The sequence below is a fragment of the Lissotriton helveticus genome, chromosome 1_1 (genome assembly GCF_964261635.1).
Source record: "Lissotriton helveticus chromosome 1_1, aLisHel1.1, whole genome shotgun sequence".
Classification (NCBI taxonomy): Eukaryota; Metazoa; Chordata; class Amphibia; order Caudata; family Salamandridae; genus Lissotriton; species Lissotriton helveticus.
The window spans coordinates 2,017,779,001-2,017,801,867 of record NC_136057.1 but is presented as its reverse complement, the minus strand read 5'-3'; the positions used below and the strand labels follow the sequence as shown (position 1 = coordinate 2,017,801,867).

The following is a 22,867-nucleotide window of genomic DNA, read 5'->3' as shown; positions in this document are numbered from 1 at the left end:
TCAATGCAATTTGGGGTGAGTTGCAAGTCATAACATGTCATTTTGTCGCATTGTGTGCACAAGTGATTGCTTTGCACAATATGTAGCATCTTATGTATAATATGCACTTTAGACTGGCAATGAACTTGTTCCAAATTTGATTTTAAGACGTTGATTTTTTTGTACCGTAACAAGGATCTGCAACAAATGTAAAGTTTTTTTTAGTTTGTTGTTTTATTCTCTTATGGATTCATCTTAATCCGAATTAAGATTTTTGATGATGATGATGACTGCAACCTCATTCAGACTACTAGCTCATTCATTTAATCAGGACCAATCAGACCCTCCAGCTTATCGCGATTTCGCGATTTGCAAAAAAATCGCGAAATCGCGCGATCTCTGCAAATGCCGCGATATTTGGCATAAAGCCCGCGAAATTTGCCGTTTCCCGTTTCCGCACCCATTTTCCATTTGATTTGCGGCTTGCGCGGCGAGAAGAGAAGGAGCCAGGAGGTCGAGGACGCGCGAGGGAGAAGACCACGGTGGCCGAGAGAGGGAGAAGACCACGGTGGCCGAGAGAGGGAGAAGACCACGGCGGCCGAGAGAGGGAGAAGACCACGGCGGCCGAGAGAGGGAGAAGACCACGGCGGCCGAGAGAGGGAGAAGACCAGCACCACACCAGCAAGAGGGGGAGAGAGCACGAAGCGGCAGCGACACACAGGAAGACTCTTCCTCATTCCTCAGAGACTCGCAGCAGGAGGAAAGCCGGCCGGCGGCGAACAGAACACTGACAGGTACCGTCCGTAGGCAAGTTTAAAAGCAGCTGCGTTAAGAAGCGCTGCCCGGGTGGGAGGGGGGCAGTGGAGATGTGGAAGAGGAGAGAGGGAAAATCTTTTATTGCAGGCCTCGCCCGGCCTTGGGTAAAGTTTTTATTATTTATTTATTTATGCACTTTTATATAGCGCGGACTTTACCTGAAGGCGTCAGAGCGCTTCACATTAGGAACAGAGATGAAACATAATGAGAAACCTTACAAAAGGACAGATTGCAAAAACATACGTTACTTACATAAGGTAATAGTGACATTTGTGAGCAAACAAAATACATGAGGTAGTAAAAACTGTGAGCAACCAAAAATACATGAGGTAGTAAAGGTAATAGTGACAATCGTGAGCAAACAAAATACTTGAGTAAAAATTGTGAGCAACCAAAAATACATGAGTTAGTAAAGGTAATAGTGACAATCGTGAGCAAACAAAGTACTTGAGTAAAAATTGTGAGCAACCAAAAATACATGAGGTAGTAAAGGTAATAGTGACAATCGTGAGCAAACAAAATACTTGAGTAAAAATTGTGAGCAACCAAAAATACATGAGGTAGTAAAGGTAATAGTGACAATTGTGAGCAAACAAAGTACTTGAGTAAAAATTGTGAGCAACCAAAAATGCATGAGGTAGTCAAAAGTGCACAAGAGGAGATGAAAGTGACAAGTGTGCAGTTATAAGAGAAAACAGAGTATAATTTGAGGTATAGTACTGCAATAAGTGCTAGACACTCAGGCACAGGAACAAGCGTTACGTGGGCAAGGTCAAACAGTAAGATATCTGTGTTTGGTGTTGCAAAAACCCCAAAATAAAATGCCGCTAAATGCCGCTAAATTTCCATTTTTGTGCCGCTAAATTTTCATTTTTGTGCCGCTAAATTTGCCAATCCATGCCGCTATATCCTGGGGGGTCTGACCAATACATGTTTTAATTATAGGTTCTGTGGAGGTCGAGTCCGTTTAGAGATTGACTGATAAATAATGCACATCTTTATTAAAGCATTTTGAGACTAAGAGATGTATGTCATACACTGACCCTCCACCCTTATGTCCCCTGAGCACACAGCCATCGATTCTCAATGTAATGCATGTTAAAATGGAACAACACGACTGTTGTAGTTGAGCCTGGGAAAGCGCACAGGTGTTAAGAGAACAAAAAGGAATAGTAGGACAAAAGTAATAGCAAAATATTCTGACTTGTGTCTCAATCCCTTTTCGTTCAGAAATGTTGTATGACCATATTCCACATAACGGCCTAGTCACATTAGCATGTGTTTTTGAGCTTGCCTTTACAAAGGTTTGTGTTGCTGCTTTATGTGTGATAGAAGTCATTTCAAGTTGCCCTTGCTGGAAGGCCTTGGATCACATTTCAGACAAGGACGTTTAATCAGCTCTTCGCCAAATGAGTAGGCTTTTCTGAGATGTCTGCTGTACAAAATACCGTCACAGGTTTCCGGATCTCTTATTAATAGGCACATTAATAACGTGATGCACACGGAGACTATTTTCACACTTCATTAAGTCATAATCTTGACTTCAATATTTTAGGAAAAAATAACAAGTGGAGCACGTTTCACCTTCTCCCCACTCATCTATTAAGGTGAGGCCAATAAACGTCCTTATTTATACCATAAAATTTAGACCTAACACAGAAACTAATCACACAGACAGACTGCATCGGAGGAGCTTTGCCACCAATGTGGTGTGCTTGGACTGACATGGTTCAATACCCCGAGATCTAAAATATAATTCGCTGGTCTCCATGTAAAAGAAAAGGATGCTTTAGCCAGAATCGTTTGTCAAACTCCATAAATAGACACGTGCAAATACAACGTCCCAAGCTCTCTACCTGACAGCCACAAAGTAGGCAAATTCTGCAGCTAAAATAACCCCTTTTTATCAAGCTTTAATTGTCTACATTATTTGTGCCACATGTAATAAAGAGGCCAATTAATAATTTTATGGCAATGGAGACTGTAGGAAAGTGCCCTTCTAATGTCTCACCTACGCAACGCACATGCGCTGCAAGGAAGACCTTTAGCAATCGAATCAGTTTGTGTCCCAAAAACATGCACACATTGCATTGCTTTTAATGGCAACGCGTGCACGTTTGGTGATTCACTTGCAGGAGCGAGCCTAAAAACCATCTGGTTTTAATTAACATGTGGATCCTGCTCGCTCCCGCAAGGAAAACAGGCCCAGCCTCCCTCCTCTATCCCCTACCCCTGCTGCTTTTTATTACTTTTTATTACTTTGAGCACGAGCTGACAAAGCCACAGCGTGTCTTCACTCCCCTGTCTCCTGCGCTCTCACGGACTCTAGTGCATATGTGGGACACCTCTCAGCCAAACAATATTACGATTAAGTCATGTGTTATTCATTTCTCAAAATATTGTTATACATCTGTTATTCAAAACGAGAAACATTCACACAGGATCTATAATCTCGCATCAGCCACAGTGTGTTCCTCTTTTAATTTTAACAGTGTATACAATATAAAGCATACATTTCAAACAGGTCCCCAAAAGTGCAGACACACTTTTTGTCACGTATGCCACTTCCAGTATCGACGTGCAGTTGGCTGTCGGTGGTACTGAGGCGAAAGGTAACAGAAGCAGAAAATAGAAGCGGCTGTGGTCAGACTTCAGAGTTGCGAAAGGTCGTGACTTAGTGAACTGTTCGCCCTCCAAACTTAGGCACAGGGCACGAGGTTATGTGGTTTTCACTGGTACTTTTTGAGCGCTCAGCTCTGTTATAGCCAAGGGCACAAAACTGACGTTTTTTTTCCTCAAGTGTTTTACTAACAGTTGTCTTCAAGTAAACCACTTTCACCCACTGAGGCCGGAGTTACTCATTTTTCAAGCAGTGCATCATCAAAAGTGCTGCGTTGCGCACTGGAGAAAACACAGCCCAGGGAGAGACAAAAGACCGGACTTCTGCTGGTGTCATCGCGTGCACTGGCTGTAAACAAGTCTTCCGTGTGCCATGAAAAACCACATACCACCACGGTGTAGAGCTGAGAATTATTATATCGTATTTGATATTTGTAGAAATCGTCTACGCCGAAAGTTCATGGCGCTGAGAGAAACTAGATAAAAGAGACAAAACTATGTATTGGATATGTGCTGAGCGCTGTAACCCACAAGGAAAGCAACATTTTTTAAAGAAATGAACACATTTCCCCTTGCTTGCGCCTGCCTAATGTTGGTGTTAGCTTTCAACACAAAGCTTGGTCTATCGTAAAAAAGTTCTAGCTTTGCATCACCTCTGGGTTTTCATGCTGATTTCTAAAATGCGAGTCTCACTCTACACCGTGTTGCACGTTACTAAATGGTTTTAAGCTGGCTCAGAGCTGCCACTACAATACCCTGCTCATGGTTTACCTTCTAACCCATTAGCTTTTAAAACCAGCGGTGTGCTTGTTAGGCGCTATGCACACCACTACACCCCGCCTAGACGGGGCCTTTGCCATGAGCATCACAGTTCTCTCTAACTTTTTTTTAGGAACTTTATCACTGATACTTTTCTAAGCCTTCCACCACAGTAGCCTACTCACAGGCTATCACTTTGATTAAACAAAATCAGTGGCTCAAATTAATTTTGAATGGGAAATTGGGCATCGTATTGACCCACGAGGTACCCAAGTGAAAACGAAAAATCTCTTAGAAGTCGATCTTGACCAAGCTTGCTGGACTGGGAAAACGAGGGTGAGGTCTAGTCACTACCCTATGCAACACATTTCGAGTAAAGTTGCATTATATTTTTTGTTGCAGTTTAGCACCAACTTAACCCAAAGAAAATGGAGCACTTTTACAGGAGCACTGATTACATTATACAATGTCAGAGTCATTCATATATTCATATTTGTATACCTTGTAACCGCTAGACAAACTTTTCACACCTCTTTGCAGAAGGACGACGTTCACGAGAACAGCCTGGGGAGGACAGCAATGGAAGCAGTGTGCATGTGGCTCTGGGCAGGGTTGCAATGGATGAATTGCTTGGTAGTCAGACAAAATATCGAAAACAAAATATCGATATACAATAATATCGATGTTTTAATATCGATGGTATAGTATATCGATGTGCCATAATATCGACAGACAGAATATCGAGATTAAGGTATGTATGTTAGTAATATCGAAATTTTGTTGTTTAGTGTTATGTATTTTATTATGTTGTTTATATGTTTGCTAAATATGTTTAGAAATGTATGTTTGAAAATTAGTAATTATGTTAACATTTTGCGTTTTAGTATTAGAGCGGGTTGTGGGTTTATAGGGGAATAGGGTGGGAAGTAATTTAATAATAATTAAATAATTAATATATATTTTTAAATATTTTTTAATTAATAATTAATTTGTAATTAATTGAAACTAATTAGTTAATTACATTAATTAGATTTAATGTGGTAATATATTTAATTTAGTGTTATTGTTAATTAATAATTAATTGGTAATTAATTCATATTAATTAGTTAATTACATTAATTAGATTTAATGTGCTAAGATATATAATTTATTGTTATTGTTAATTAAAATTAATTGGTAATTAATTAATGTTAATTAGTTAATTACATTAATTAGATTTATTTTTGGGTAAAGGGGTATTTTTAGGGTTCAGGGTCAGTTTTTAGTTTTTGGGTAAAGGGGTATTTTTAGGGTTCAGGGTCAGTTTTTAGTTTTTGGGTAAAGGGGTATTTTTAGGGTTCAGGGTCAGTTTGGGGTTTTTGGGTAAAGGGGTATTTTTAGGGTTCAGGGTCAGTTTTTAGTTTTTGGGTAAAGGGGTATTTTTAGGGTTCAGGGTCAGTTTTTAGTTTTTGGGTAAAGGAGTATTTTTAGGGCACAGGGTCAGTTTTTAGTTTTTGGGTAAAGGGGTATTTTTAGGGTTCAGGGTCAGTTTTTAGTTTTTGGGTAAAGGGGTATTTTTAGGGTTCAGGGTCAGTTTTTAGTTTTTGGGTAAAGGGGTATTTTTAGGGCACAGGGTCAGTTTTTTGTTTTTGGGTAAAGGGGTATTTTTAGGGTTCAGGGTCAGTTTTTAGTTTTTGGGTAAAGGGGTATTTTTAGGGTTCAGGGTCAGTTTTGGGGTACAGGGGTACAGTGTAAAAATTAAAGTTAAATTAAATTTAAATTAAATTAATTAAATTAAATTAAATTAAATTAAATTATATTATATTTATTGTAATTAATTTACATAAAAAATTATTATATACTTACCAATACTTATGTTGTAATGGTATGCGTTATAAAAGTATCTGCGTTGTAAATACATGCGTTAATATTTGTAAAATGATATGTATTTTTAAATAATTTTTACATTATTATTAATACATTTAAAAAAACGATATTTTTTATTTCGATATTTTTGTACGATATTATTTTTTCGATATTTTTGTACTTACCATTATGTAGATATAACTTCGATATTTTTGATTTCGATATTTTTGTGTCGATATTTTTGTATCTCGATAATGTGTCTTTCGATAATATGTCAGTGATCCGAATTGCTTGATGTTAGGTGACCTAACTGTGGCAACTTGTTTTTGTTGTTGTAGTTAGGGAGATTAAGTAATTTGCCCAGAATCAAAGAATCTTGAGCCAACACCTAGACATGAAGCTGATTAGCTAGTTGCCAGAAGCTCTGGCCTAACGCCACATCCTCTTCTCATGACCTCTCTTCCCTGTGTTGCTTGCCCCTCCTGCTATCCTTTATGTTTCAGCTCCCACCCCATCCCTCCACTCTGGCACAAAAACATTAACAAAGCCGAAAAGCTCTCACATATGTACAAGCGCAATTTGGCTTTATCAGTGTTTTTTAGACATGTTGCACAGCAGAGCTTACTGCTGTGCAACATGGCTTAAAGTCAGGGCCACTGGAATTATGGGATTGTACTGCCGCAGTGATTTGAACTGTATAATTATAGATTTGCTGCATAATTCATTTTCTTCTGCGTAATCTGCAGATTTTAACAAAAGTAAACATTGTTTCTAGCTCAAATGGTTAAAAAGTTACTAAAGATGCAGCAGAACGTATTGCAGTTCAGTGGAAGGTTCTTTGCAAAGGTTAACCAGGTACATTTGTGTTGCTTATTGCTATATTTGTGTGTTTAATTGGTACTAATGAGGCACAACTAATGCCCAGACAATGTCAACAAGTTTGAAAATCACAGAATAGTGAAGTAATATTATCACGAAACATGCCAAATTATGCCTTATAAGTGCATTTTCGTGTTGCATAATTTACTCAGCCTCACTGCAGAATTTGGTCCTCCCCTGCTGCATAATTCCCTTGGCCCTGCTTAGAGTAGAGAAACAACAAAGCGTTATGATGTGGTCAATGCTGGCTGTGATTATTTTTGTTTACTTTAAACCATGTTGCACAGCAGCCCACGTTGCTGAGCTAAAGTCTAAATAAACTTTGACAAAGCCAATAGATCTTACAGACACAAAACCTATTGGCTTTGCCAATGCTTGTATGAATGAGCTTTTGTGCAGATTTAGCACTTTTTTTTTTCAAATGTACTACTCCAAGATTGCCATCTACATTTTGGAACAGAAAATCAAATGGACGACTTTTCATCCTGTCTGTGTGGTATTACAAGCATTGGCATAGCCACTAGGTCTCACCTTTGGGACCTTATAAGTGATTAGCCATGCAGCAGTTGATGTTGTTGCACCAAGGATATTGTGCTGGATAACTAAACACTTATAAGGTCCCAAAGGCGAGACCTTTTGGCTATGCCAATGCTTGTTTGACTTGTCACCCCTACTTTTCACCTGGTATTTAATGCAATTTTGACAGAAGTGCACTGGGTTCCTGCTAACCAGGATCCCCGTGCTAGTGTTCTTTTCCTAAAACAAGGTAACTGCCCAATAGTCTATCAATTGGTAAGGCCTTTACCACTCCTATTAGTCCATAGTAATGATACCCCTGGTACTAAAGAGAGTCCCTAAGGGCTGCAGCATGTATTGTGTCACCCTAAGGGACCCACCACCAAATTCATGCAGTCTGCCATTGCAGTCTGCGTGTAATGGTACAAAGAAAAGTAAAAGCACAACACTGCACACACTCTTCTTCAGTGTTTCCTTGCTGTCTACACTTCCCATTGGAGGGACAGACCAGTGTTCCTCTGCTTTCTATACTTCCCATTTAGAGGGACAGTTTTTTGAGGAGGTGCCTATTTTGGTTTGCCAAGAATTCAAAATTCATTACTATTCAATAAAACCTAAATGTTGGTCTCAAGCTCATTCTTCTACTGAAGGAGAAAAGATTAGAAGCATTTCTCATGCAATAAAAGGTTGGACTTCTCTCATGATGCTGCAGCTCCTGTTCTGAGGCAACCTTAAGCAACCTGGGTTAGGAAGATACAAACACTGAAGTTACAAGAAAGCTTTTATCAAATGGTAATAATTTAAGTTTGGGGGATATATTTAACTATGTCTCCTCTTCTTTCTAATCCTGCATCTGACCAGCAAAGCACTTTGTCACACGTTCTGGTTATTTACATATGTTACCGGCACAGAATGTATTACCTTTTGTACCATGCTAAGTGTTACGATTAAAGTCAACAAAATGATTAATTGAAAATACAGTGAAATTCAGACTACCATTAGGTATTTCACCTAAATACAAACTCAAAAAAATGGTCTGATCATAATATAGTAGACAAAATATTATGACTACAACAAAATTGTGGAAAAAAATGTAGAAGGTAAGTATGTCTTTTTTTTATTGTTCTACAATAATACTGAAGTTTAAAAGATTGGGTTCTATATTGTTTGGTATTGTTTTGTTTTAGTGTACCTTAATATGTTCTTTCATTATTAGTTTTTGTCAATGTATTTGTCAATGTTATTTTTAAATATTATAGCATTGTATATTTTTTATAAGTCACTCGGTTTATTGGGGATTAGGACAGGGGATTGGATGGGTAGTGTTTTTTAAAATATGTATTAGTTTTTTTCTTTGTCAATACGTTAATTAATTATTATTGATTTATTTTAATTATTTGGTTAAATCATTAATACTTTTTTAAATTATGTGATAAATATACATTTTACATTGTGGGGTTTGTTGTAAGATCGGGTGGGAAATGTTTTGAATATCATATCTTAAACTTGACAATAATTGATTAATGTATTAGTTACAAGTGTTAAATAGGCATATAATGTTGAATTTGTTTAATTCATTTTATATTATTTGCTAGGTCATTTGTTTCATCCAAATTGTTTATTTTTGGAACAGATTGACATATCTGATTACATGAATATTTGATGTAGAAAGAATTGATTAAGCTATTAACATGAATTATACATATGTAAGACTATGGTGGGATTTGCTTTTTAAAGGAAATTATTAAACTATGATTAAGACTTCTATTTTTTAATTTTTACTGATTTTCACAGCACACTACAGACCGAAATACACATATTTACCTGTGTGCAGTTATTTTTAAATATGGAAAATAAGTTTTCTTTTGGATGATTCTCACTACAGTCAGTCATGAGTGCTTGGGCAATAGCTGTGCAGACTGATGGGTAGGAGAGTTAAAAAAATAAATATTTCCTAATGAATCTTAAATATTAGCAGAAGTATGGCAGTTTAAGCAGTTCTACAATGCAAATGCTTTCAGATGACAGTATTGTACTGTAATGCTTAAAAGGCATTAGATATTCAAACAGGAGTATACATTTGTTGGCTAAATAAATATGGAAATATACCCCTTGCAGCTTAATTCTTTACAATAAGTACAAAATAAATATGGATAAATACAGATAGAATTAGCAAAAAATAAATATGCTTACATACAGTCAGAGATGTAAAAATAAAAATACCAGAAAAACTGTAGCCATATTTATAATAAATGTATTTAATTTCCAATTCTTTGGTCTAAAAAAGTAATATTTCATTATGATAGAAGTTTCTTGTCTTTTTAAGTCTGTGTTTTTATGTGGGGGTTGAGTGATATTGTTTACTTTGACAAATATATATTTAATAGTTTGAATATTTTCTTTAAAAAAGTAACATTAGATTTGTTTTTAGAAATGTGATGCTTTAAGAAATATTAAATGTGAAGTTATATTATTTGGACGTATTTATGCAGTGTATTTAATCTGGCCCCTCCAATGTATTCACTTTCCCAAATGCATGTTAGTCTGGAGTTAGAAGAGTTAACCTAATCCACCCCCACCGCCCCCCAAAGCATGCACTTTCACCAGTGTTTTGTTACACTGGAGTTAGAACAGTAAATCTGACTCCTTCACTCCCCTCCACAATGTAAGCACTTTTCAAAGGTTTGCTAAATTGAAGTTAAAATAATACATTTTCCTCTGCCCCATGTATGCGATGTATGCGATGCACTTTCATCTCTTTTTTGTTACATTGCAGTTAGAAAAGTGAATGTTACAAGTCCCCCGAACACCCACACAATATATGGGCTTTAGGATAGTAAATCCCCTCAGCCTCTACAAACCTGTTGTAGGCATTTGCCCAATGTTTGGACGATTAAAGTTAGAAAAGTAAAACAGACCCTAATTAATTATAGACTGTCCCCAATGTGTGAAATTGGAGTCAGAATAGTACATTTCCCCAGTGCTTAATTTGAGGCAGTAGTTTCCACTGCTTAGCTTTAACACTTAATTGTCAATACCAACACTTACGACAGCTGCCTCCTGGTAACATTGCTTGAATAATTTAGAGATGAGAAGAACAGTAATTGTTTATTTATTCAATTTACACTAAAACAATTAATATCTGCCGCCCAAGCCATTTCAAGGTCTCGCCCGAGCCAGCGCATGCACTGTCCTGGCGAGACTTTTAGTAAGTGGGCTTCAAAAAGCAGACAACAACTTTTTGTGTGGCCTAGAGCATGCGGTTATGCGCACAGTTACGAGCATAGGCACCATCTGGCTTTCCTGTCTCACCGTGGCTCATTAAGTGCATCGCTCGCAGGCACCCTTACAGCCCGCGAACACTTTCACGGCCGCGTTACTTTCACGGCCGTGCGGCCAATGCTTGTTTTTATTTCCTTTTAGCGCGCACGCCTCCTTGCTCGCACCTCTGCCCGTCATTGCTTCCATCCTTCTGATGCCTGTCACTCTGTCTAAGCACACTCGCTGACAGTAATGGGCATCAGCTTCTAAGCAATGCTTGTTTTATTTGCCGATTGCTTTGGTGTTAAAATAAAAAAAAGATCATTGCCATTGTATATGTGGCAACATGCTCCATAATTTGTATTTTCTTGTCCCATAATTTTGCCATCCTTGCCACACAATATGTTTTTTAAATGCCGCAAACTTTGTTTGGGGCCCTTATCACACTTTTGGGCAAACTCAAAAGGGGGATGTTACAGAGACACGTTACCATCCCCAAACTAATTTCTGGACGTGGTCGCCTATCGGCACCTGCATGCGGAGAAGTGTGGCTCACTGGTTAGAGGAGGCAGACCTGGAAGCAGAGGTCAGCCCGGGACCAGGGTTCAATTCCCGGCTCGGCGGGGTCTTGAGTCCTAATATGTCCATGGACTCGACAATTCTCGCTCCAGTGCCTACTCGATTCACGGGTTCACACTCTGCGACTCTGGGCAATAGCTTGCTTAATCTCCACAACGGCCCCTCGCGGCGGGATGCCTGGCTTTCACCTTGCGGATACCCTGCCGGGGTTATCTCACAGGGGAATACCAGGACGGGTTCCCTAAGCAAGCGCTTAGAAACCGCTTGGCGATTTGCGCTATATAAATTCCTGTACATTTACATTTACATTTACATGCCAAAACTACAATTTGTGTGCTGTTATCATATGTAATCGCCACAAGAAAGATCTGAATGGCGTCTGTTGATAGGGTTGAACGTGTGATTTTAGGAGTTCTGCCTACAAAAGGTATTCCTTGTTTTTGTTTCCAAACATCCTCTCTTCATTCTTCCCTGGTTTATGTCACCCTTCCATGTTCCATTCCTTCGTTCCTTTTTACATGTTTACTCCCTCGCTTTCGAACACTCTTCTCCGTCGCCACCGCGTTTCTTAATTTTCAGCCTGTCATTCCCCTTTCTCATTTTCTATCCTGCTCTCTCAGTCACCATCTCTCTTCCCCCTTAGACCTACCATCATATCTTTTCTGTTTCATCCCTTTCTTTATCGGGGTATCTCTCCTTTTTCTTTGATGCTCTCCCAAACTATTTTCTGTCTCTGTCGAACCAATCTACCGCATTTTAACACACTTGCATGAAGCACCTTTTCTCACCCTATCCTGCTCCCTTGACATCTCTTTCTCTCCCCTCTTAGACCCCTTGTTCTCGCTGGTCTTTTTCATTCCAGACTCTCTTCCCTTGCTCACGGGCTCTCCCCACTTTTCCTCCCCTTACTCTCCCAGAATCTCCGCACCATAGGTGAATGAGCCAGAAAATCATACATGGTCTCAATAGCTCCTCCTTTTCTCATTGCTTTCCCTATATTCTCAACCTCAGCTGTCTTCATACTTTGCCCCGTCTCCACCTTTTGTCTTTTTCATTACAGTTTTTCCACCACTCTGTCCCGCTTTACATCTCCTGCTCATCACTCTTCTGAACCCTTCTTCTCCCTGGTCGTGTTTCTACTTTGTGCTTTCTTCGCCCCCTTTTCTCCCTCACTTCACCATCTTCTCGGACCCTCATCTTCTCCTCTTTCCCTTTCCTATTTTTATATCTGCATTGTCCTTTTCCATCACTCACTCCCTGACGTTGTTGCCTACCACTCACCCACTTTATATGTCTACCCTCTTCTGACCACTCCTTTCGGCACACCTTTTTCCCCTTTATAGCCCATCTCTTTATCCCGCCCGTCTTTCATATTCTGCCATATTTTTCCTTTTTTACATTACCATCCCGTGCTCCCATCATTCTCCCTTCATAAATTCCTTATTGTCTTGCACACTCTCCAGCCCCCTCTACCCTTACCAATCCCACCTCTCTTTCATCTCTCTTCGCACCTCGCCATGACACTTCTCTCCCACCTACTCCATCTTCAATGACATCACTTCATTTCAAGAACCTTTGATGTTCCTAAACACACCTTGCCCCAGCCCACTTCCTAATCCAACCACCCTTGCTCTCTCTCTACACACTCTTACTTCACTTCCTGTCACTCTCTCCCTCCTGCTCCTTCTCGCCTTCCTCTGACTCTCCATCTGTCTTGTTCTCTGCCTGCCCCACCCTCCCTAGCCTCTCTTCAACAGTCAAAGCCTTCTCTTTCTCCCCCCTCTCTCACTCTTGGACTCCCCCCCAGCCCTTCTCACTCACACAGATATCTAAGCCTCGGAAATCCATTTCTGGGGAACCTTGGTAAATTGTAATTGCATTTATATAACACTTACTACCCCTGGCGAGGTGCTGAAGTGCTTTACCCTGGGCAGCATGCTGCTACCGAACCCAAGGTTAGTGGCTAGTCATGTTATTGGTTATTGGGGTTAGCTTAGTGACTCAAGCAACTATTCCATGCATTCACTAGAATTTCCTTAGGGTAGATGAAATAAATAGCAGTTGGGTGTTAACATTAGTGGGGTGGGCGAGTGGTTGAGGTATTGTGAGTTAATGCAGATGTTTATTGGGATTCTTCATGCTGATGTTTGGTGGGATTAATACAATACAGATGAATGCAGATATTCTGTACCCTTTACATGTTACAAGCAATAGGCAGTTCTCGGGCACAGCCTCCTTGTCCTGGCCTCATCGTAGCCCTGGGCCCTTTGTGCAGCAAATCACTCACTGGTGTTGTTTGAAGACCTAAACCGTTCCATCAAATAGAAAACAAGCATTGGCATAGCTAATAGGTCTCACCTTTGGGACCTTATAAGTGTTTACCCATGCAACAGTTGATGTTGTTGGACAAAGGACAGCCGCGGTCGGTAGGGGAGTACCTGCCGGGGCGGTGACGTGGGAAGGGGAAGCGGCAGGGTGGGGGTTAGTAATATATGGATAATGGAGGTTTGCAGGTAAGTAAACATTCAAATAAATCAAACGAATTTCGTTGCGCGCACTGCATTGAATTTGGGGATGCAGTGCACAAGAAGACATTCGTTTGATTTATTTATGTTTACTTACCTGCAAACATCCATTATCCATACATTACTAACTCCCATCCTGCCCCTCCCCCTCCCCACGTCACCGCCCCGGCAGGTACTCCCCTACCGACCGCGGCAAAAGGATATCGTGCTGCATAACTAAATACTTGTAAGGTCCCAAAAACGAGACCTATTGGCTATGCCAATGCTTGTTATACATTTGGGGGCCTCGAATAGTCTGAATTGTTGCACATGTAACAGTGTGCTGGTAAGTAGTTGCCAGTGCCACTGGGTAGGGCAAGCTGTGGAGGCCTCCTGAATAGAGCCCTTGTGATACCTATGTTTTTTTTACAAATTCAGCACTGAATTTGCCCATGTATAGTCTTTCCATGTCACTTGTTGCGTCTTATACAAATCTTAAACAAATACATAAAAACAGCAACAGCGCTAACTCTTCTAACCTGTGAGATTAGGAACTGAATGAAATTTACAATGCAAACAATAGCATTGTTTTCCCAGTCATATTCAGACATGCACCAAACCGGAGCTTTTTAGTAAATAACAACTGGCTCAACAGGGTAGTAATTCTTTCTTCAATTATGCAAACGGGAGGCTAAATTTAGATACTAAAATGTGTTTTCTGTCCCCATGAGGCATTATAAGAATTGTTCAATTATTGCGAACACACCGTATGTCAGCTCTTATAGTATCTAAATAACTGTGGTTTCCTAGGTTTTTTTTTGCACTGTCATTTTAAATCTGAACGAATATTGAATCGCTGCTAAATTTCCAAGGCAACGTGCCCTTGGTGATATACGAACAAAATGATTCCCCCTATTAATTGACGCTCTCCCTTCGGAAGTCTATCTAATCTGTCTACTCAGAAATGCTAGATGACGCATGTCTACTTAAATATTTAAAGGGGATGTTTTGCTGGTAATGTTTTCTGCGGCGATGAAGCTGAACGCAGTGAAACTGACCTTGCAATTTCAAGGATGCAAAGTGCACAGACTGTAAAGGAATTTAAAAGCAGTGAGAAAAGCAATATCGGATTTCTCATTAAACTTGTAATGTTACAGAGCCTATAAGCTAGCACATGTATTTTTGGTAGATTTGCCCACATTCGTTCTTGTGTCGAGGGCTCATGTTTTTTTAACGTGTGTGTGTGTGTGCGCGTGTGTGTGTGTGTGTGTGCAGTTTGTCATAAAAATACTCTGCACTAAAGCAAGCAGCTGAATGCGCAGGCTGTTCTGACAGGCTGTGCTGACAAATGGACTAATTCAGACAGAGGGCATTAACTGACAGAAAATACCAGTTTTTCACACCTCTATGGTCTTCTAATAGTGCCCTGAAGCTAATCAGAATATGACTGAAAGCCTTTAACCGTGCTGGTTGGCCCATCTTAAGGTGCTCATTATAATGTTGGTCAACACTGGAAAATAATTAGGCTAACGACAACAGTTCATGATAGCTTTCTTTAAAATGATGTCTCAGGAGGAATTGCCTGACCTAACGCCTCTCATTGGGATCTAAAGCATCAATGACTGTCACGAAGGGCAATATCTTTGGGTTACTGCCATTCATCTTTGCTTTATGCACTTTCCTATGACTCTGGACTCATAATTTAAGTGACGGTCAATTATTTTACAATGTTTTTGGAAATATAAGGTAAGTTAAGGAGCGGCTAACGTGAGGGTTCCACAACCGGCTGCATCCGTAGTTAGCTACAGTCCCTTCATAGCACATGGCGCGGCAGCTCCACCCAGACCCCTTCAATATCTAACGCAAAATTCAATCCTATATTCACAAACCCAATGTGGCTTAGGAATATCTGTTCCTTATCTCCTGTGCCATTTTCAAGATGATTTTCTTAACTTTTTGTCGAGTTACATTTCGAACAAGGGCAGCGGTATCACAAGCCTGTCTACCATTAAGGGAAAGGATGGGAAAGTTGACTACCTCATGACCCCTATTTATTCATTAACAGCAGAGTCTATTTTTTTTGTAATTATTCATCACGTAAAATACTAGCAATGTATCAGCCCTGCAGGGGTAATGGTGCAGTGTGGCACAGATGCTACTATGCAACAGGATGTCCTGCTAATGCAGCAAATCTTCCTCTTTTGCATAGTTATATGGATGTTTCACTGACGTTGCTAGGTTGGTACCAGAAGGAAACTTAACTCATCTGCAAGACGGCTCTGCTTGGGTTAAGCAAATATTTCTGTTCTATCACTTCTCGAGTAAGGACTATGCTCCAAATTATTAGGATCCTGCACCCACTCCTCCCATTCAGCACACTCTAGTGGAAGTGAAACAGTAGGAATTTGTGAGAAAGTGGATTATTAGTTGGGTGGATGGTAATTTCCCACAAGTAGTAATGTTACTATTCCTGTTTGGTCCAGTAAATGATTCAGTAATTTAAGCCTGAGCTCAACCCCTGATAGCTAAGGCACAGAACAGACAGGCTTTAAGCATTTAGAAGTACCAAAACAGTAAAAACGTCAAAAACACAACAATACAAAAATTCACTCCAATTTATAAAAATAGAAAATATTTGATGAACAAAATGACACTGAATGACAAAAATTCAATAAGGGCAACCAGATATATTTACTTAACTCCGTTCTGCCGTATGCCGGAGTTTACTCCCCCCCGCCCTGCCCCTCCCCCACCACATCGATCCGCAGCACTCCCTCGATTCCCACTTTACAGTGGTGAATCCAGTGGCAAAGTGAGCAAGGTACTCACGTCTGAGCATACACTGCAACTGTCTGAACTGGGGTGGCAGAGTGGGCTAAAGAATGGTGATGGATTAAACCCTGATCTGTTGACTTGGTGTGAGTGTTTGATTGGTTCAGATGCTCCGTCCATGACCACCCCCTTTTGTACCGCTTTGGCCGCCATAAGTGTGGCAGGGTATGCTCAGACATGAGTCCCTTGCTCACTTTCCACTGGATTCAAGCAAGCCGGGCTGAAGATGGCTGGAATGCCAGAAACCAGTCCTCGGAAGCTTGTTTCCAGTCCAGGGAAGGCATGGCTTGGCAGTTCGGGCTGGACTGTTCCATGAGGCACAGGGTCAGACTGATTTGAATATAGCCATGTCTGAACTGGGGTGGCAGAGTGGGCTAAAGAACAGTGATGGATCAAACCCAGATCTTTTGACTGGGTGTGAGTGTTTGATTTGTTCAGATGCTCTTTCCATCACCATCCCCTTTTGTACCGGTTTGGCCGCCATAAGTCTGGCAGGGTATGCTCAGACGTCAGTCCTTTGCTCACTTTGCCACTGGATTCAAGCAAGCCGGGCTGAAGACACGCTGAAATGCCAGAAACTGGTCCTCGGAAGCTTGTTTCCAGTCCAGGGAAGGCATGGCTTGGCAGTTCGGGCTGGACTGTTCCCATGAGGCACAGGGTCAGACTGATTTGCATATAGCCATGTCTGAACTGGGGTGGCAGAGTGGCTAAAGAACGGTGACGGATCAAACCCAGATCTTTTGACTGGGTGTGAGTGTTTGATTGGTTCAGATGCTCCGTCCATCACCACCCCCTTTTGTACCGCTTTGGCCGCCATAAGTGTGGCAGGGTATGCTCAGACGTGAGTCCCTTGCTCACTTTGCCACTGGATTCAAGCAAGCTGGGCTGAAGACGGCTGGAATGCCAGAAACCGGTCCTCGGAAGCTTGTTTCCGGTCCAGGGAAGGCATGGCTTGGCAGTTCGGGCTGGACTGTTCCCATGAGGCACAGGGTCAGACTGATTTGCATATAGCCATGTCTGAACTGGGGTGGCAGAGTGGGCTAAAGAACGGTGATGGATCAAACCCAGATCTTTTGACTGGGTATGAGTGTTTGATTGGTTCAGATGCTCCGTCCATCACCACCCCCTTTTGTACCGCTTTATCAAAAAGTGTCACCAGTAAACCCACTTTCCTGATTTTAGGAACAGACAGAGTTGTAAATTAAACTTTTTTTACTGCAGTTTTGCATTGTTCTATGTGGTAGTCGATTTTTCCAGTTTTATGTGGTTTCCAACTACTTGCAGTTTGTGTGAGTTACAAGTGTGAAATCATTGGGTAAATAAGAAATGCTATACATTTCTAAAAAAATTAGACCAAATGTATAATTCAGCAAAGGGTCATCTATGTAAATCGCTCCTTTCTACATCAAAGAAACTAGTGGTTGAAATAAAAAATAATGAAAAAATAGAACAGATAACCGTTTTTGTCACACATTTCTTTTGCCCTGATGAACAATTTACAAAACTAATATATCATTAGGTCTGTCAGATTTTCGGGTCACAGGGATACATTCAGTGTGTTGGTTGTCCAAAACCACTCAATACCCAAAGCCAACAACTAAACTCCAATTTATAATGAATTTTAATGTGAAACAGCCATGCCTCAATTCATACCATAAAATCTAATTAATGAAAAAAGGGTATGAAAGAACTCTATGCATTTTTTAAATGTGCCTAAGATTATTAGTTTAGGACAAGTGTTTATTTGTACAACTCTGAATTTGGGATTACCCATACTATCATGTGATTCGGAGGGCATTTTGCAAAATGTGTTATTTTGTGCATACTGGCTTACTTTTGTGAACCAAAAATGGAGAGAAATTCAATTGATGATAAGTGATGTTCAACAATTCTGTGGTTAAACCCTTCTCCCAGTATAAATGGTACCTACTTCTGTGGCTCGCCCTATTGTCAGTGACAGGAAAAGCCCCAAACTGCAACAAGGAAACATCAAGATTTTTTCTTGGAAATTGATGCATTCTGGTGATGTGGGTAGTTGCAATATTTAGGTCCATGCTTGGACACCACCCAGCCCCATACATTTATGAAGACTAGACAACCATGGAGGTCTAAGATGCTATGGCATTTCTAAATTTCACTATGTTTTCTTACCCAGAATGCCCTGCATATGTCAAACTTTGGCTGAAATCAAAGATTTTCATTACATTTCTAAGAGCAAAATTCCCTAATTTGTCGGTATCCACAAAATTCCTGCCACCCAGTGTTCCCAAACTTCCCCCTGATAAAAATGGTACACCACTTGTGTGGTTAGGCGTATTATCCACAATAGGAAAGGTCCCAAAAGGCAACAAGGAAACATCAAGAATTTGCATTAGAAATGCACCAATTTTGGTAATGTGGGCAGCTGCAGTTTTTTGGCTCAGGCTAAACAGCCACCGATTGAAACCTACTAAACCCAGACATTTCTGAAAAGTAGACGACTAGGTGAGTCCAGGATGGTGGTGGGTCTTGCATCAATCTCTCTGCATCTTTCTACCAAGATACCCTGCAAACATATAACTTTGGCTAAGATCACAGACTTTCCTCACATTGGTGTGAGGGAAAGTTCCAACATATGCATTGATCCATAAAATTTTTACTTCTTCTAACACTTCTCCGGATGAAAATGGTTTTGGCTTTGTGTAGCTGTGCCTATCGTCCGCAACACGAAAAACCCAAAACACAACAAGGTAAAATCAAGATTTTGCCTTGTAAATAGACGCACTCTGGCAATATGGATAGCTGCACATTTGGGCCTGGGCTCGGCCCCCAACCAGGGAAACCTATCAAACCCAGACCTTTCTGGAACTAGAGACCCCGGGGAGTCTATAATGGTGTGACTTGTGTAGATCCCACTACATTGCCCTACCTAGAATACCCTACTGACACACTGCAGCTAAAATCAGGGATTTTCCTCACATTGCTGTGAGGGAAAGTTCCAGACTCTGCAGAGATCCACAAAACTTCTACCAAATAGGGCCCAATTCCGATCTCACTCGGAAGTGCACGGAACGCAATCCGGCCAGAAAAAGTATGAGGCGTACGCGTGTTTTCCACCTGACTCGTACAGCTGTACGTGCAAGCAAGTACGATGCGAGCAACAAGGAAATCACCGACCGAATCGTTTCCGGGTCCGAACCGCTCCGTACGTCTCATCCGTAAGCAAAGCGTGCCGTGCAATGGATGCGATTTATGACTGAGCCATTAAGATGCACGCTTCGGACAGCCGGTTCGAGCCATAATTTCCGGCTCGCAAAACGTCTGCAACGTTGCATTTGGGGGTCCGCGTCGGATCCCCTGTCACCCGCAGCCTTACGACATGGACACAGGGGGAGACCCAAGGGTCTCCGCATCACAGGCATGTACGGTGCGGATGGCACCGATGCGTACCCACTGTAGGGGGCGCCTTTGTACGAACCGTACCCATTCAGTCAATGGGAGCCCATGTACGCGTCGTACGACCGGCTCCCATTGACTTCTATGGGAGTCCGACTGAACGGAATCCGGCAGCATCGTACTCGCTCGGTTGGACTGCAGAAGTCCGGCTCTGTCGGAAAACACTCCGGATCTGGCTCAGTCGGAGAGCTTCCCGACCCATATCTGAATCGGGCCCTACTAAGTGTCCCCACACTTCTACTGATAAAAATGGTACCTGAGGCCGAGATGGTTGTAGGCCCATCTCTGTACTCTGATTTGCTACAAATAAAGGATTGTTAAAAAAAAAAATGGTACCTGACTGCTGCGATTGGGCCTATCGCCTGTGACAGAAAGACTGGTGCATTAGGCAGTGGGGCCACTGGTTGATGCCAGGACTGACAACCCCCACCCTATTATTTTTTCTTTTTTAAATTAGTCCTAGCGGGATTTCTGTCCCACACAAATGGAAGATTGGGAATAAACCCCCTGTCCACTCACCAGCAGCTGGGGCAGAAAGACTGTTGGGCTGTAAGAGAGAAGGGGCATAGCCCAATGCCAGGGCTGGCCACCAACAGTCCATTCTTTTTTTCGTACATATTCCCTGCTGTTTATTGGCCTTTCTCGACCTCCCCCACACAGTAAGCCATGCCTGTGGAGCTGCTTTCCTCTCCTTGGTGTCTAGAAGGTGGATCCCTCCTTGGGGATAGTCATGCTGCTGTAATCACCATGCAGGGATCCACTAGGAAGTGGTACCGCTTTAATCAGTGCTCAATGGTCTGAGAAATGCCCTGATCGTCATCAAAGTAAAAAGCAACCAGTTCCTAATGGTGTCTTTTCCCTTCCACACTGTGCTCTGTGCATACTGCTCATCACACAGTGTGAAAAAATAATAATCTTGGGATGTAGGAGAAGCTCTTCCCACATATCCCGAAATTATTTTTAAAAAGTACATCCTCCAGGTGAAAATACCTGAAGAGAATGTGAAGGATGTCATAGTCTCATCCTCCGCATTAAACATTTTAAGAAGTAACACAACCTGAAAAGGGGGTTTCAAGTGCTTCTTCAATGGCATGTTAAAATGTGTGAATGTGTGAGTGGATGAATGTGAAATATGTCCATGGTTGGATGAAAGCGTGCACGGATTGATGAATGTGTGACTAAGTGCATTGATGAATGAATAGTTGAGAAAGTGTATGGATAACAAATCAAACAGCAGGATTAGAAGGGGAGAGCAGCTCCTTGATGCCAACTGAAGACATCCACCTTTAGCACCATTCACTTACTCATGATCCTACTCATTCATTCATTCATGAACTCTCATTCATCAACCTATCATTCATCCATATACTAACATGACCAAGCATGTTCTTATCTATTCATATAGCTAACCAATTATTCATTAAGCCATCCATGCACCCTCTCATCCATTTATTAACTGGCTAAATCATGCAATATATCACCCACTCATATCTATACAAGCGCTTAGTCACACAATGTTGGGATGGGAATGCCTTATGTATGGTAACCACGGATTAATCCCTGGTCTGAGTGACTGAATGCATGTAAAACTGGTATCTTCATTTTTTTGGCCCTGTATCCAAGCTAATCTACAGAGAACACAAAGGCACAGGTCGGTCCAAGGTAAGATGAGATCCAGAGCCTGTTCTGTCACCTAGAGAGATGCAGTGAGTTCATAGCAGGCATAGATATAATATCTGTGCCCCAGTCTGTGTCACATAAAGCAGTGGAGGAAACATAGCTAATTTCTGTCAATCTTTCGTTATGACCAGATCTTAATTCTGTGTCATAATAAAGTGGGGAGAACTGACTCCACTAGAGTCTACTTGGTGCTAACCCCATTTCCTTGGGCTAACATTTTATTTGCATTTCAAACATATCCAGATGCAGTAAATCTGTGACACGTGTTGTAGTAAGACTCTGTGGCGAGAATACAGAGGACCAGTGGAATCCATTTTGGATGGATAGTTTATCATGGTACAAGATGGAGGGTGGATATAGCTCCCATAGAGAGTGAAAGTTTATTGATTGCATTCATATAAATGCAGAGTTGTGGCGTAGATATTGAAGCGAAGAAGAATGGGGACAATGCTACACGTGGAAACTCAATGAGAACCTTGTTAGCAAAGGACTCGTGATAAATTCATCATGATTAGTGCCATTTGGTAGCTATTAGGGGTGAGGAAAATGAGTTAAGGGGAAGAAAAGGTGAGTAAGATGAGAGAAGGAATATAACGAATCCAGATATAGAACCAGACCATCCCATTCCAGTGTGCTAAATGTAATGTTTGGAAATAACGTCATGAAATCTAAAAAGGTGCGCTGGGTGCATGCAATCTGAAATTTTGAAATAAGACCCACACTCCAAACTGAAATTGCAAAGACAAAACAAACTCACAAATCCAGCAATATTGTTGCTGCTTCTAGTACAAGAAACAACACAGAGTTTACTGAACACCAGGGGGGTATGATACATAGGACTAGATGCAGTGGCAAATAATGTATGATAATTGCGAGCTAGATATGGTTATGCTAAGGGGCGAGATTCAGACAGCACTCGAAGCACAGCACATGAAACGCCGTTTTGAATGCACTTACTGTAACCTATTACAGTTCATACTTTTATATCTACAATCAAATACCGAAATATTAAACTAGACTCACCACCGCGATTATGAATCCACGTGCCTCACGTTCACATCTTATTCCATCGTAGCTCTCCAAAGAAAACCTATCAACGTAAGAAGGTGCATATTTTTTTATCATAGATTATGCTTTTCATTGCTTTCATGAGGTCTTTGTAA

General features: G+C 41.1%; 1 protein-coding gene across 1 annotated transcript in view; it reads right to left on the bottom strand.

Annotated features, from left to right (window-relative positions):
• Positions 1-22,867, bottom strand: part of TTLL7 (tubulin tyrosine ligase like 7) — a 1,017,987-nt gene that overhangs the window by 899,045 nt on the left and 96,075 nt on the right. The window contains exon 2 of the mRNA XM_078659263.1: positions 22,728-22,794. The gene's annotated coding sequence lies outside the window, so the exon portion shown is untranslated. The remainder of the gene's footprint in view (positions 1-22,727; positions 22,795-22,867) is intronic.